Source organism: Macaca nemestrina, chromosome 10 (assembly GCF_043159975.1).
Source record: "Macaca nemestrina isolate mMacNem1 chromosome 10, mMacNem.hap1, whole genome shotgun sequence".
NCBI classification, from domain to species: domain Eukaryota; kingdom Metazoa; phylum Chordata; class Mammalia; order Primates; family Cercopithecidae; genus Macaca; species Macaca nemestrina.
This window is the reverse complement of record NC_092134.1, coordinates 124,276,409-124,294,073: the sequence shown is the minus strand read 5'-3', so window position 1 is coordinate 124,294,073 and position 17,665 is coordinate 124,276,409. Positions and strand designations below refer to the sequence as shown.

The 17,665-nt window shown below is 37.1% G+C and overlaps 1 long non-coding RNA gene across 4 annotated transcripts in view; it reads right to left on the bottom strand.

Moving 5' to 3' along the window:
- Nucleotides 1–17,665, bottom strand: part of LOC105481460 (uncharacterized) — a 325,073-nt gene that overhangs the window by 17,765 nt on the left and 289,643 nt on the right. For all 4 annotated transcript variants that reach the window (XR_986956.2, XR_011609312.1, XR_011609310.1 and 1 more), the window contains one exon: nt 15,762–15,838. This is a non-coding gene — a long non-coding RNA (uncharacterized lncRNA). The remainder of the gene's footprint in view (nt 1–15,761; nt 15,839–17,665) is intronic.

Below are 17,665 nucleotides of genomic sequence, written 5' to 3'. Positions count from 1 at the left end.
TGCTGTCTCCTGTTCTAAAGTCACCAACACATGATATTAAGCCGGTCAGCCAGCCATGCTACAAACATTAAAAAGTTTATTCTTATGATATTCCAGACAAAGTACAATCTGTTTTCAGGCAAATTCACTTTTAATGTTATCGATTATTGTTTCATAAATGTTTTTGCTCAGTTTCTCTGCCTCTTAAAGGAGAATCATTCATTATGTGAGAGAATTTCCTAAACATTGGCCATTAAAGTATTTATCAAAAAATCACATTTGGTCTTCATAGTCATCAGGAAGTTCCTTGAGAGAAAACCATAACTTTGGTTTTGAGTATTTAAGCCATCCTTACTCTCAGGCTCATGTGTAGCAAACACAAAATAAATAATCTTTTTCAAATACCATGAGGACATATCATGTTACAATGGTTATTTGAGCCACTAAATGATACTTTAATAAGAATAATTACAATATATTATACATAATGTCTATACATACACAGTAAATTAAATTATATATAATTTATATGATATATATGTATGCATATATATAATCTCAAAAAGTACCTGTTGATCCCTCTGCTCTCAGGGTAGCTAGACACCTAATCTTTCATGCTTCAGATTTCTTAAGTATGAGTCAGAGGAGACACTGTCGACTGTGCCTATCAAACTACAGGAGACACGTTAAGCTAAGTAGTCTTCTTAAAGTTTCAATGCAACTGTAGAGTGAGAAGCACCAACCTCCCTCTCACAGCATTCTCTAAAGAAATCGCTGCCTAATCAAAACCCTGCCAGTTTTATGCCCTTATTGTGAAAAGAGCTAAGAGTTAGAAATCCATTTCTCTAAACTGCCTTTTGCATGATTGTCTCTCACCTCACTTTAGAATGTTGACATCAATCATCTCGTGGCCTCAGCAGAAACTGAGGCTAAGATCAATTTATTTTAACATATGGTGACTCATATTTTATTCTTTATCTTCAGTTTTTTCTTTATTCAACTGAAGTTTAGATGATTACTTTGATGAGATTCTGTTTGAAACCCTAAAGGAAATTTTATGAACTTTGCAGTTTCTTTTTAAAATTATTGATAAGAAGGTTTTAAAAAAACTATTTTGTGCTTTACAGTAAGATAAATTAACAGTTTTACATTTCACCTCACTCTTTTGACTTGCAGGCCTCAAAACAATGTGGAATTAATTGAGGTTTTATTATGCCTAGTAGTGGAGATAAATGGCACAATAAGCTTTCCTTTTAAATACAAATCAAATAATCATAGTTTAAGAATTCTATATCCATAAAAGATCATAGACTCTACACTAACCACTTAACTTTAAGAAAAAAATCTTACGATCTTTAAATTACTTGTTAAACATTATGAAACTGATTAATATTAGAATCTATTTACTTACAAAACTCTCTCCATTCCATCATGATATTCAGTATTTGTACAAAACTACAAATGAAACTCAGTAATCATTAAAAAGTGCCAAATGTTTGCATTAACTCGCCCGCTTTTCTAGATGGACCATTTAAAAATAAGTAATATTCAAGTGCCTCAAAAATGTCAGTAATTATACTTCGTGACAAACAATTGTAATCTCAATTTACAAATGTTTGCTGAGGTAGGTTATCCGTTACTTAATTAATGCCCTTCCTATTTTTGGATATGCATACTACATTATTTGTCTCTGTAGGATAAAATTCCCTCTCACTTTCCCAAATTGTTTCTTTTCCACTTGTAGAGTGTCTAGGTGTCATTATTAGTGTTGATGAATTTCGAACAGTGTCTCGATGGGAATTTCCATCATGATTTGCCTGGCCTCTCTGACTCCCTTAGACCCATGCATTCACTCCAGGGCAAGAGAGGAGAAATGAGAAAACACGGGATCAGGTCTGCCACTGTGTTTCCATTAACCTGAGTGGTCCCTTCACAACCTCGGAAGTGCAGAGAGTGAATAATGGCCCAAGTGGGGCACGACAGATCGATTTCATAATTTTTACACACTGTTTCTCCTCAGTTCTAACTGGCTATTGATTGGATGAGCTGGAGATGGGTAGTGCCTCTGGGACCTTAGAAGTACTCAGAGGAACTTCTCTCCCTCCTCAGCAACAACTCCAGGCTCTTGTAGCCATTCACTTTACAGAGGAGAGTAAGAAAAAACTCAACCATGAAGTCATCTCAAGAGAAATTAATTTCACCCTGCAATGGGAAAGTGAACTCACTTTAATACCTATTTAGCTTTCAGATGATTCCAATCATATATTTAAACTAAAGAAAGCAAGCAGTATTCACATAGGTGAATAATGTTTTAAAGTGAGTAGGGTTTTCATAAGATCATTTGATCTAATCTCTTTACCTAATAGATGTGAACACTGAAGCACAGAGTTATTAATTCATTTACCCCAAGACTTGGGGTAACTTGGAATAAACTTGGTTTCCTCATCTTCTTTCTAGTGGCCTCTATTCTCGGAAATGTTTTCTTCTAACAGAGAGCCACAGAGAGACAGTCTCCATTCTTGCTTTGGATCTGTTAATGTCATAACACCTAAAATCAATGTAGGCACCAATTCCCAGTGGCATCCTATGAACGTCAGACTGGAAAAATGAAAAGAATGCAGGACCTTGATACTATGGAACCAATATTCCAATATAGAAGCTTGCCCTACATCTGGAATTTCTGCTTTCAAAGATCAGAAACTTCTATAACGTTTAAGAGAGTTGAAGTCAAGATTTCTTTTCTTTTCAGCTTAAATAAGACTGACTAAAAATTCTTCTCAACCTTATCCCTTCCTGATTTCTTCCAATGGAGGAGCCATTCAGGCTTCTGCAAGGAAAATATATTGGCTATACTAGTTCAAGAAACTAAAAGCAGTTGTGAGGATAGCATGGTCACCTAATATCTACTGCTGAAGTAGAGGGGAAGAAATCTAGAAAAAGTAGCACAAGAAATTCTTCTGGGATGAGATTCTTCTAGGATGAAAGCCCTGGAGACATTCATTCCGTGGGATTGCTAGTTTACAACACAAAGTCATGTGAGGGTCATTAGACTTGTGTAGAGGACTACGTGCTGGCAAAGGAGACGTTCTGCTCTTGCAAACCAAGCAGGGTGTTCCTCCCCTGCAAACAGGGAGGACAAAGGAGCCAGCTGTAAAAAGCAGACCCTGGGGACTTGTTTATGTGTAAACATCTTAAAAATCCAGAAAGGGAAAGGTCAGAAAAACAACAATGTGTCTTGTGACTTGGCAACATTCCACAAACGACTGTATAAAATAAAGCAGAGTGCACTATTCGGGGCAGCCGCCATGTTTGTCTTGTCTTATGTTGTCTTGTGTGTTCATTCCTTTGTTTAGGAAACATGCAGACCCCAACAGACTTGTAATAAGTTCTTCTAAGTCAGTAGTTCTCAACAAGAGATAATTTTGTTCCCTGGAAATTTGCCCTGCCAGAGGACGATATTTAGATATGTTTTTAATTTACACAACTTGACTGAGGTGCTACTGCCAACTAATGGGTAGAGGACAGGGATGCTATAAACACAAGAATGCCCCAACAACAAAGAAATTATACAGCCAGACATACTAATAATTCTCAGAATAAGAAATGCTGCCTTAAGTCAATTCCTACTTACATGGATTTTAGCCATCCTATTATTTTCAAATATCTTGTATTCTACCCAACAAATTATTAATTCAGATAAAAATGGTTTGAGCAAAGAGTTTTGTTTTTGATTATTACAGGAAAGTTTCAGATTTGTAACGTTTGATTTTCTGACATCATAGAGTAGATCATAAGGCTGTCAGAAGCCTTTAGAAAAGGTCCATGAGACACTGAAGGCCACCATTAGAACTTGGAACATATACCTATAGTCCAAGCTACTTTGAAGCCTGAGATACAAGGATCACTTGAGCCCAGGAGTTCAGGATTGCAGAAAGCTGCGATCACACCACCACTGTATTCCAGCCCGGGCAACTGAGCAAGAATCTGTCTCTGAAAACAAACAAACAAAAAATATTGGGGGCAGTGGTTTGCCTCTTTGGTATTTAATTTATTTTTTAATGATGCAGTTTTTTTTTGTAAATGAGAATATTGTAATTCCTTGCTCTCTTGGCAAATTGATGGATCATGTGACTGGTTCTTTCCAGTTGGCTACGGACAGATAGGTTGTAGCATTAAATTGCTGGTTAGAGGCTTCTCAACTTTCTCTTTGTCCTGGTGCCCTGACTGGCAACCTTCTGTATATCAGCCTTTTAAATTCCATACTGACTGTGACTTAAGCAAGTTTGTTTGTTATAATGTTTCAAGCAACTAAAACATGAGTTGTGTGTTATTTCAACCTAATCTAGATTTTTATAACAATGATTTTTATTAAAGCTTTAAAATGGGTCATTTTAAGTAAAAATTGCAACTCAGTTGAAAAGTGGGCAAGTTCCTATAAGTTAAAAATCTAAAAAAAAAGAAAGAAAAACAAGAAAAAACCTGTATTTAATTCCCTCTGGATATCAGGTAATTTGCCTGCTCTCATTGCACAGATTATGATTCATTATTAATTATGCAACCAAACAAATGCTAGGCACTGGTACAATTGCCTAGTTATAGGTGCCATAACTTTTATAAGCACTGCTTGCTAAAGCTCAAAGCTTTAAGTTCCACTGGATGAGACATGTTATCTGCTGTGTTCACTGTGATTAGCCTAGTATCTGCTAGCAGTGGTCAGCAGGTTGGAGTCCCAAGTTCTCGTCCAGCATCTAGGAAGAATGAGGTATGCAGACAACTGGAGGGTGAGCAAAGTGGAGAGGAGCTTTACTGAGCAACAGAACAGCTCTCAGGAGACTAGAAGTGTGTCACTCCTTTCTGCAGGCAGGTCCATCCAACATCTGTCTGAGTCTGACTGAGTCTGGAGAGTTTTTATGAGCTCAGAAGGGTGAAAGTCAGTGCTAATTTGTCCATGGGTGGCCATGAGTGGGTCTGGAAAACACACTACCCAATTGGCTGAATGGTCATCGATGAAGTTCTTACTCTTGGCAGCAGACTTTGCCTGGAACTGGCAGCCCAGCCCCCAGACTTCAGGCGTTCCAAGGTGGGACTTTACCAGGGACCTGCCCCTTTCCACTCAGGAACCTGCCTGCCTCCTGCTGTCAATATGCCATCCATGGTGCCCAGGCTGGCATATTTGTGCCGAGGAGCCTCTGTAGGCCTGTGCAGAGCCACCCTCAGCCTCCCCCTGCCCCCTACCAGCCTCCCTCCGGCACTCATCAGCAGTCTGGAGGGGACCAAAAGTGGCAGGGGACTATTGTGTCAGGCTGCCCTGAATCTGCGCACACCTGGCTGGGATGTAATAGTACCAAGCCTCTGCCACAACTTTGTTCCACCTGGGAGCAAGCTGTGGAAGCAGGGAGAGACCAGGCAGTGGGAGCAGGTACTTTCAAACCCAAGGAGCAAGGGGCTCCCTGAGCCCCTGAGAGTTCAGGGATGTCTGGGTCCAGAGCCCCGGCTGGACCAGCATGCACGCTCAGGTGTGGGGCTCCTGCCCTGCTGACTTAGTAGATGGCGGGGCTCCCACCTGTTCCTGGCCCCTGTTGACTCCATGGAGCAAGCAGCCCTGGTTGCACCTCCACTGCTGTAGCCAGCATCTTCACAGCAGCTGCTCCAGACAAGTCACTACTGCCATCAACATCATTTACTAAACTTGGAAAAACTAATATTGGTAGCAATGAGTATGTGTGTATAGACATGTTGGGGCACAGATTAAAACGCATCTGATCTCCCTTGACAGGGAATTAGATGGATGCATTCTATTGTATTTACATCTCTCTCTCTTTTTTTTTTTCTTTTTTTTTTTTTAAGTCAGAGTCTCGCACTTTCTCCCAGGCTGGAGTGCAGTGGCGTGATCTCGGCTTACTGCAACCTCCGCCTCACGGGTTCAAGCGATACTCCTGCCTCAGCCTCCCAGGTAGCTGGGATTACATGCATGAGCCACCACGCCTGGCCTACATCTTTCTTAAGTGACATCGAATGTGCCCCAGGTGGATATTTGAAACACAGAGGATGGCTGTAAATAGTCAATGTTACAAAGAGAAGCAATGACAGTGTGGGGAGAGAAGAGGAAGTGTTTCTAAAAAGAGTGTCTAATTAGATATTAAAGCAAATGTTAAAACAGATATGTCTGGGTCTTAGGAAGTAGAAATTGGCTCTTATAATGGCTAAAATTATTGACAAGTTACAGAAGTGAACAGAGTTGTCATTACGGAGAATGCATGACCGAGCGTGAAAGTGGGAGGTGTTGACTCAGCTGGTGTCAGCCATCGGAGAAATAAAATGGCTTTTGGTCTTACTTCAGCAAATTGAGAATCTTGAATAAATTAACCCCAAAGAAAAACATACGGCCCTTGCTTATGAGATGCTTACATCTGGTAGAGTAAGAAAGACGAACATTTCAACATATCAGTGTGAGGCTGTGGGGACGCATTAGCTACAGGGGAGCATAAGAGTATTTATACTTAGACTGGAAGGATACAGGAGAATTTCCTGAGAAGACAGCATGGTGGAAACTAAAGTTTTAAGGATGAATAAGAGTTAGCCAGGCAAAGAATGTGGGAAGTGCATTCAGGGCAGTTAAGCAGTGTGAGTTAAAGCACAGAGCTGTGAAGCAGTATGGAGCATGAGGAAAACAGCAAGTCATTTGATTTCAAGTGCATGAAGTAAGAGGCAGGGCATGGCAGGAATTAAGGTAAGAGATACATAGGACAGGGAGGGCTGCACAGTAGATAATAGCAAGGATTTTGCAGACAACAGGGTTCCACTGAAGGATTCTAAAGCAGGCAGGTGACATGATCAGATCACATTTTATTTTTAATTTTATTTAGTTTTATGTTATTTATTTATTTGTTTTGAGACAGGGTCTTGCTCTGTCACCTGGGCTGGCATGCTGTGGCAGGATCTCAGTTAACTGCAGCCTCAGACTCCTGGACTCAAGTGATCCTCCCATCTCAGCCTCTGGAGTAGCTGGGAGAATAGGTGTGCACAACTACACCTAGCTAATTTTTTTTTTTGAGACTAAGTTTCACCCTAGTTGCCCCGGCTGGAGTGCAATGGCGCGATCTTGGCTCACTGCACCCTCCGCCTCCCAGGTTCAAGAGATTCTCCTGCCTCAGCCTCCTGAGTAGCTGGGATTACAGGCATGCTCCACCATGCCCAGCTAATTTTGTATTTTTAGTAGAGACGGGGTTTCTCCATGTTGGTCAGGCTGCTCTCGAACTCCCAACCTTAGGTGATCTGCCTGCCTCAGACTTCCAAAGTGCTGGGATTACAGGTGTGAGCCACCACACTTGGCCCAATTTTTGTATTTTTTGAGATGGGGTTTCACCATGTTGCTCAGGCTGGCCTCAAACTCCTGGACTCAAGCAGTCCTCCAGCCTCGGCCTCCCAAAGTGCTGGGATTACAGGTACGAGTCACCACACCTGGCCAGGTCTTACTTTATTTGGGATATTAATGGTAACTTTGTAAGATTGGAGGAAGAAATTCACAGGCAAAGACAACAATTAGCACCCATTAGTTAAGTTAGGAATGAGGAGGATCTAAACGAGGAGAATGACAGCATGGTTTGAGGAAAGGTTGTATATGTGTAAACAACTTAGTGATAAATTTAGTAGGAGATTACCTGGAAGTTGGAGTAAGGAAAAGAAAATGTGATATTTACAGCCCGTATTTATATTTGGCCAATGGTTTTATGAAAGGCAAGTATTACGGGGGCAGGAACAATTAATGGGGAAAAACAAACTTATGACAATTTTGAGACAGCTTTGAAAATATTTAGCAGGCAGTTGGATGTGGATATCTGAACTTCAGTGGAGATATTGGCACTAGAAATATACAAAGGGGAGTCATAAACATTAGTTTGTAGCTAAAACTAGAAAATTGGAAAAGGCACCTCCATGGAGTGTGTGTGGAGTAAGAATAACCAGAGATCAATGTTGACAACATTTAAGGAGTGGGCAGAAGGGGAGAACTCATTGGAGATTGAGGGGAAAAAAGTCAAAAAATCTTGTTTCTTGATTACAAAAACAAACAAAAAACAAAAACAGACTGGTATTGCCACTGTTCTAGTAGGTTAAGATTTTTTTTTTAATTCCAGTGGGTAATTAGGAAATCATTGGCTACTCTGATAAAATAGTTTCAGGGAAATGATAGAGAAAGTAAAAAAGTTACAGCTATTAAAAAATGGAAGTAAGGAAAAAGTATCTTATTTCAAGAAAAGTGGAGGTAAAGGGAAAAGAGGAATCGACAAAAATAAGAGAATTTAACATTCAAATAAATGTATTTCTAATTCTATTATTTCCTGGGATAAGGGATTGCTTACAAAGATTATATGTGTTTGAAAGCAAGGGTAAAGCCAAGGAAAAGGAAAAACCATGGTAAGGGAAGAAAAAATTGTAACGGATGAAACAAAACTCTGAAGGACATTTAGAAAATAAAGAACAGATGTCTGCTTGTTCGTTGGTCATAAAGAAGAGAAGTATATAATCCTCTCAGAAGGTAAGAGTGGATATAGAAAATCAGAAGGCGAGGCGGACAGAAGAGCCAATAGTTCACGTTTTATAAAATCAAATTCCCTAATAATATAGAAGTTTGTTTATTAAGAGTAAGGATGAGAGAATGGAGAAACCTTGAGAATAAAGGTAGAACAATTGCTGAAAGAAGTAGAAAGAACAAGTGACCAAGAAGGCCAAAGACCTGAGAAATTGACTAGGATGGAATATACAAATTTGTGGACATATGAATGTTTAAATGATGGCATTTATCTAGCAGTGTCAAGCCTCTGCATTAGAGTAGAGAAAGTGGATAATGGAATTAACTCAATATTGAAATTTTATCTGTCAGATGTCTGTAAAGGTAAGGATGCAAGGTATTGAGGTTATTGAGAAAATAGTTCAGATGATAAGCAACAGGACCCAGGCTGAGAAGGAAATACATCAAGCCTTGAAATGTCTAGCTCAGCTGAAAGAAGGTGGTGGGGTGGAATCCGGAACTGGTTGTTTCTGTAAAGTTGTTTATGGCCAGAGTAGTGAGAGTGATCAAGACAGGAGGTTGTGCTTAAAACCGGAGGCATCAGTGCTTAAAGCTTGCGACAGCAGCACTTAAGGTTCAGATGTAGACAGATTTAAGTTCAACTTCAACGTAAGGCTATTGGCTTGATGAGTTAGGTGATTTTGTGCCCGTTTTATGACAAAGCAAATGATTTGGAGAGGTTAAATAATTTGTTTATGTTTAAACCACTAGTGGGTATGAGAGCTGGGATTTGATCACAGGTTTTCTGACTTCAGAGCTTCTGTACTTTTATTAGTCCATATTGTCCTCCACAATTTGGCTTCTCAAGTAATGAAATAGGGATGCATTTTTGCTTATTCAAGTTTTTACTGTTTAAATTTATAAAAGAATCCATATAATGTTGAAAATCATTTGTTCTATTTACTTTGTTTTGTTTATAACTGTGAATATTCCTGCTTGGTTGTTTTGTACTTAAGTGTTTGATTTGGGAACATCTTCAAAGATTTTAGTGTCCTTTTCATTTTGAAGATATTTGGCCTAATAACATCTTGTTCATAAAACTATGTTTAGCCCACCAATAAGTTTAAATTGGTTTCAGAATTACATATAGTTAAGTAAGATATCAAAAGCAAGTAATTTTGATTTAAATTATATAATAGCATGGATATGTTTATTTATATTTTTCCAAAAGTCTTGTTTAACTGAGTTACTCAAAGCTTTTCTTGTAGAGTGCCTACTGGTGCTTTATAAAATCACAGGCATCAAATTAATGAGTCCATCCAACTTTCTAGATAATTAGAATGCCCCTCAGCTTAACAGCATAGGGCTGAATCAGAACTATTTTACTCAAGAAGGTGTGAAACTTGTTTTCCTAAGTGGCAAAATAAAAAGTTATTAATAGCTATGCTAACAGTCACATTCAGTTTAACTGATTTTTTAAAAGTCATTTTTTAGTCTAATCTCCAATGACTTTGAACATAGTTTCCCAAATGTCATGTTCTTGCATTATGCCCTTGCATTAAGTTTAGGATTAGTTTTTCTTGTGAGCACCATACTTCAAAAACAGAAATATTAAATATATATCAAATGTGGTCTTGTTTGTGGCATTCTAATATTAACTGATGATTTTTATAACATTGATTTCATATGGCAATGTTTGTTTTTAATTAATTTAGGTGCTGTGTTCTCAGTAAAAGTAACTCATTAGAAAAATGTTCTGAAACCTAGTTGATATTTATTCACTTTTGCAGAGGGTTTTTAGCCAAAACGCATTCTGTAACTTAAATAAACTTCTTTATATTATAAATTACATCATGTATAAAGAGAAAATGCAAAAACATGGTTAACTTTTACATATTAGGTCATTAAAAATCCATTCTTGCCTTCCTGCCCATTACTACATCTTTTTTCAGACCTGTCACCCATTTCATTTAAGCACTTAGCCCTCTTCTAATGAATGAATTGGCATTTAATATTACCTTATTATCCTATAAAACAAAATGCGTACTCAATAACATTAATGGTAATTTCTCATAAAGACACATTATCGATCCGGGAGCTACCTGTAAGCATTGAAAATTGCAGCCTGCACACAGAGCCTTTCACATCTGGGTCTGAAGAATTAAAGAAAAATTAAATTTGACAGCAGTAAATTCACAGGCACAATCTAGGCTCCAATTTATATGCAAAATGAAATGCTTTATGAAAATTTCTTCTATTTTCTCACGGAGATTTGGGAAAAAGATTTCACTAGATGCTTCTTTCTTTAATATCCCTCTACTTAAATATTATACTGCAGTCACTGCAGACTCTCTTTGATGTATAAATAATCAAGTTAAATTATGTGCAGCAAGGAGACTAGTGCTCTGCCATTCTTATTTTACAAAGTAATTTCTACCCTAGAGGGTCAAATTTCCCTGACAAATTCTTAATTACTATGTTGCAACAGAAGCAGAATCTATTTGTGCATAAATCCTGGGCATTCCCACGTGGCAAGTAACTAATATTACCAACCATTTCACTTGGCCTGTTCACTGAACTCCATAATTAGATAATACTTTTGATGATGGTACATTTGAAGTCTTAATCCATTTAATTTTTTATGAGTTTTTTTTATTTTAATAGGGATATGTTAGTGACCACTGCCTATTTAAAAATCATTAAAATTCTGTCCACAGCAGTAATAAAGATTAAAGATCACTAATATGGCATTCATAACCTTGCTGGTTTTCCAGAAATCCAGGGCTTAAGGTAAATGTTAAAGGTCATTTAATATGTTAGTCACTAATTATAATCCTGGGTAATAGGTTCCTTTTCTAATTATCATGGTATAAAAGTTCTATTGTTTGGGTCTGTGCTTCTGATTTTTGTATTTAGCTTTTTTTGGGATAAGTAATCCTGGAATTAAGCTCCTGAACATTGATGAAAGTAGGTAATGCTTGATGATTAACTGGATAAATGCTTATATTTGAATGCTGTATGATATCTTGCCTTGAAGTTACTTACAAAAGATGCAGCATCTTTTTTTTTTTTCTAGGAATAAGTTCAGGGAAAAGGTCATTGTAAGATTAATGCACCCATATTTTAATATCAAACGATGACATATTTGACTACAGCCTTTCCATACCCATGCCAAAACATTAAGAAGAAAGCTTAAACAACCTGAAACAAGAGGAAGATATTTCCAAAAAGTGGACTAGATTTGGTCTCTTAACCTAATAACAAAAGTGCAAAGTTCTCCATTTCCCTTTGCAATACATCGCTCACTCCTTATATAAACACACTTACATACACAGGCATACACATACATCTCGCATGTATGTGTAGGGTAGCTTCCTGAAGAAATCACAAGCTGCCTTCTCAGCGAGTATCCTGGGATCATGATAAGCTAAAGCCTTGATGGATGAATTGTAACCTGTGAGTATATTGGCCAGTATATTTCACCAAATTCAGACTATCTTGTCATTTTCCACTTAGCTTTATATTGGTTTTGAAAGTATTACATATCATCTGCTTATAAAATGTCTACATTTTGAGTTATTTCATTAACATGTATTTTTTTCATATTTCAAACATTATTTTCATGTTCTACCTCTTCAGTGATTCATATATACTTCAATCTTTGGATTTGTCCTTGCAAGGAATCTTTAACGAGTCACTAATACAATGTTAATTGTGTCTTAGGTTGTTAGAACTTGTAAAAAGCTTTAAGAATGTTTTATAAGAGCCCTATCAGTTATACCTTGATTAATTAATTCATAATTATTTATTGAGTATTTGCTGTGCTCCAGACACTTAAAGATTCTTGCTATCATGAAACTTTTATTCCACTGACAGGAGACATACAATAGACAGAATAAATAAATTTACCTCTGTCTTGACCTTTCTGTCTATGGTATATATATAGATATTATATATTAGTATCTATAGATACTAATGATAAAAACTTTAAAATACTACAAGCAAGAGGAAAACTGAAGAGTAATATGGGAATTGACGATTAGGAATCAGAAAAAGGGTTGCTACTTTACTTCGAGTGATCTTAGAAGGACTCATTGAGAAAGTGACATTTGACCAAAGATTGGCGAGCATTACTCAAGGGTATCAGGCATCCCAGGAAGAGCAGGCAAGTACAAAGACTCTGAGGCAAGAGTGTGCTTGGCTTGTTTGAGGAAAAATGTGAAAGTGAGTGTGGTTGGAAAGAAGGAAGGAAAGGTAGAGTATTTGCATATTTGTTCACAAAAGTATGGGGATCCAGGTTAAATGTTACCTTTAGGCTCTTGCAGACTTTGATCTTTTTAAATTTGTGAGATGAAGGCCATATGAATATTTCAAATAAGAAGGGACATAAGTCCACTTAGGTTTAAAAATTATAACTCTGACGTCTGGACTTAAAAATCTGCTAATGGAGTTAAAGAATGAAGCAGAGAGACTAGTTAAGGAGCTTTAAATAAAGATCATCCCATCAAAAGATGAGCATGGATTGAATCGGGATCATTTTGGATATTGAAAGCCAAATTTGATATGTTTTGAAATTAAAATAAAATAATTTGATAACTGATCAGATATGAGAGAAAGAAAAGTGTCAATAATGACACTAGAATTTTGTTTTTAGCAACATGGGTCTCATTTGTGAACTCAATAAATGCATTTGCAGCATATTGTAGAGTCAAACACCTGAAAGAAGGTGATTGAAGCAAAAATGGGAGGAGTTTTTCTTTTAAAGTTAAGAAAAAACAATGGAGTAACAGCTAAAGGAAAATATAGATTTAGAAAATTTTCTTTTTAATATGGAAGAAATTACAATATATATGTACAAGATATGCTTATAAGATAATCCAGTACAGAGGGAAATTTAATAGTCACTTGAAACTATTGTTTATGACTTTAAACTGAGACAGTGAGCCATGTCCAGGTTCAGAGTACCAGAGAATACAATTAAACTTGATTAGAGTTTTGCAAGGAGAGAATAATAAAATGAAAGAAAGGCACAATTATTGGCAATGTTTGCACAAAATGGTATGTAAGAATGTAGAATTTAGACTGTGTAAGGAGGGTGGTGAGGGTAGGACAATGCACACACATAAGTGCCGTAAATAACTATGATAGATATCCCTTTTATACTTGGGGGAATGGAATACATGAATGATAAGTCAACCATCACTTCCACTTGGAGGGCTTTCTTAGAAAGGGGCTAGTAATAAGACTGGGGAAATTACAAGAACTCATAAAATTGAGTGTGGAAGCACAGCGTTAAACACCAGGAAAAGAGAAAAGTGGAAAAGCAACTGTAGGTACAAGAGTGCTACAACAGACTCCCCAAAAATGAATACTATGAATTTTGCTTCCCCAACTGAGATCACAAAATTAATAAAAAGACAAGAGATAGCTGATGCTGGAGGTTGGGTTTACCCAGGGCTGGCTCCATGTTTGTGACCTGTGTAGGTACATGGGATCACATGCTAAGTGCTAAGAATGGCCTTGCATTTGGTTCAATCCTCTGCTGCTGCAGTCTTGAGACTTTTAATATTTTGGAACATGGGTGTTTTGGTAGCATTCTGCAAAAGGCAGGATAGGTTTAGATGTTGACACATGCACCGACAGAGTATGAGAATGTATTAATCTCATTATGGGCGTTTCTGGGGACAGGAGGGTAGACTCCCAAGCAGGTTCAAAATGGCTTGAGTGAATAAGGGGAATATGACTTTGGTTTCTGTTGTGATTCAGACATGCTGGGAGGAGAGCCTCTGCATAGGAGCTTGGTTTGCGTGGTTTGATCATTCTCATCTGGTGGCAAGGAAGGGAGTGAGAGCTTTCTTACGGACTTGTCCCACTATAGGGCTTGAAAGCTGTGAGTAATTAAACATAAAAATATGCAGTCAGATGCTTTATTAAAAGGGGTCCCTGGGATTCCTCCTTGCACTGGCCCCACAGATGATGTAGTTGGTCCTGATGTTATGGAAGCATATTCTGAGACACAGTTTGGGATGCAAGATGTATACTAGGGAGTAACTGCTGTGAAGGGCAGAGAGGAATTCAAAATAGAAGGAAGGAAAGGTCCAACTGCTATACATTCATTCACCCATTACTAGCATTCCCTAGATGGGGCCATGTGGCCACACATGTATATGCCCATGTGCTTGTCGGATACAGAACTGCACACATCTCCAAGCTGGGAAGCAAATTATTTTCTGAAGAAGGACCTTGGCAGACTCAACTCTACATCTCCTGGAGTTGGATATATTCAATATCTTGAAATGTGTCATAGGTTTCAGATGCAAATTGAAATAGTTTTTAGGGGGTAAATTAATTATAAATAGGTCTGAAATAAATGCTTTAGAGGCATCCAAATTAACTGGGCACCAGATGGGTCACAGGATTTATTGTCAAACAAGTGGCATTCAGATTTCTCTCCATCAATTATCAGATATGTGACTTACTAGATATAAAAACTCTAGTCTCTTTGTGAATTTTTTAAAGATAATACTGTTACAAATTGATATTTTTTGAGGAATAGCATTTGAAATAACTGTTGAAAAGTTTCATATAAATATTAGTCATTTTTCTCATTAAAAGCACCAAACCATGAACTTTGTAACTTAGGGTGACCAAAAGTCTTTTTTTTTTTCCAGTAGAAGAGAGTTTTCTAATTTGAGTTGATTATATCTTACTGTGTTTTGCCCTTCCTGTTAGTAACCTTCTCTTTAAGAGTAAACTGTTAGTCATGCCAAAAGTATCACACCCATCAATAATTACTGACTAGTATATCTGTTTTATTTAACAAATTTCACCAAGTTATCTCATGATCCTCAATAGAAAAAAAAATAAAGTTTTAAATTGGTCAGTGCATGTTTCTTACTCATTGTAGCGTTTTAACAAGGAGTTACTGGTATCTTACATAAGATATGAACATTTTATTTTTCTCAAATTATATTAAGGAGGATGCTTTAGGTTTAACTTCTTGCTTTTATAATGTCATTTAAGAATTTTACAGAGCTTCTTGAGGTTAAATCCATGTGTATTCAGTATTTTCTGCAGCTTAGCATTTTTATATTTATATTAAAAATAAAAACATGAAGAAAGTTTGAATCTTCACTCAGGTCACCAGTGGTAAAATAGAGTCGCAATTTAGTTAGCACATATAGCACTCCAGTACCTCAAGTACATATAGCACAGGCCTTTAGTTCAGGTTAGAAACTCTTCTTTTAGTAAGTAGAAAATGAAATAAACAAACCTCAGTTTTGAATGTTTAAAGTCTGAAGCTTGCTCCAAATTCTTTTATAAATCAGGCTGTGTAATCTCATGATGTTTCTGGAAGTTGAAAAGAAAGATTTATTTCAACAAAATATTGTATGTATTTCTTTCAGGTTCCCATTCTTAAATTGAAGTCTTAGATAAGGCTGGATGTTTAAAGTTAAAATGGTTTCATCACTTCAAATTCTGCTGCTGTTCTTTAAAAAAAAAAAAAAAAAAAACTAGTTAATGTCATACAGACAAACCCTGCCCCAATTACACAGGAACAGATTTGAAACAGCTCAGAGTATAATTAGAGATAAAAGGTGTGTATATTTGTATTTATGTGGGATTGGAAATGCTAAATAAAACTGTATACATACACTTGAAGGGAATCTTTAATAAGAAAATGACCACTTTAGAACCTGGTCCTGGACTAGTTTTTCTGTTTACATTTTGGTTATTTTAAAACTCATGAAAATAAAGGAAACATTTAGTTCAGCAATATTTTGAAGTAAGCTAAAATCTTATTTGAGTATCCAATACCACAGTGCAAATATATTCGAAAATGTCAAGAGAAAAATAACATCAGCAACAAAAATTTACTGTTTTTCTCAATCCCTCCTTCTTTTTGCCCTCTGTTACTACTGTGATAGACGTCCTATTTCATCAATATTGAGAAATGTAAAATGTCAATGTCTTAGTCTTCTTTGTGATGCTATAATAGAATGCCATGGACTGGATAATTTATAAAGAAAAGAAACGTATTTTTTACAGTTCTGGATGCTGAGAAGTTCGAGGTTAAGGGACCCAGATCTGGTGAGAGCCTTTTTGCTGTGTTATCCTGCAGCAGAAGGTGAAGTACAAGAGAGTTTGGGGGAGAGCAAGAGAACCAGAGGGGACCAAACTGGCTTATCAGAATCTACTCTTGAGATAATGACATTAATCCCTTTATGACAGCAGAGACCTTATGACCTAATCAATTCCTATGATGCCACACCTCCCAACACTTGCACTGGGGATTAAGTTTCTAAAACATGAATTTTGGGAGATACATTTTAACCATAGCAATCATGTTATTAAAATCGTAAAAATTATACCTTTCTGGAGTGTCTTTTCCATTGAAAATCTTGCACAAAATACTAATTTTACAAATGAAAAAAATTTTTATATTTATATATGGCCTTGATTAGGTCTAAAAATGTACACCTTGATGAGAAAGAGACAGAGACAGAGAAAGAAAATCATTAAAGATGGGCAGAGGCTGGGCACAGTGGCTTATGCCTGCAGTCCCAGAGCTTTGTAAAGCTAAAGTTGGTGAATTGCTTGAGTCCAGGTATTGGAGACCCACCTGTGCAACATGACAAAACTCCATCTCTATAGAAAAATACAAAAATTAGTCAGGCAGGGTGGCATATGTCTGTAGTTCCAGCTACTCAGGAGGTGAAGGTGGAGGATCACTTGAGCCTGTGGAAGTGGAGTCTGCAGTGAGCCATGATCGTGCCTCTTGCCACTGCTCTCTAGTCTCGTCTACAGAGTGAGACGCTATCAAGAAAGGAAAAGAAAGGGAAATGGAAGAAAAGAGAAAGGAAGAGAGGAGAGGAGGGGAGAGGAGAGGAGGGAAGGAAGGAAGGAAGGCTCAAAAGAATTAAAATTGTATTCACTTTGATGCTCAAAGAAAAGTTGGCCCTATTATCAATTATCTCAACTTAAAACTTACCATGAAACATATAGTCTATCCCTTCATAGCTGTTAAAAAGATTTAAAGTCATAATCACAGCACTTGAAAAGAACAATGCATTCATTTTTGCTAATCTGATATCTTAAAATAGACTATCATAAAAATCACTGCAGAAAGATGAGAATCTATTTTTAAATTCTTCCTGGAATAAAATGGTCTGTCTT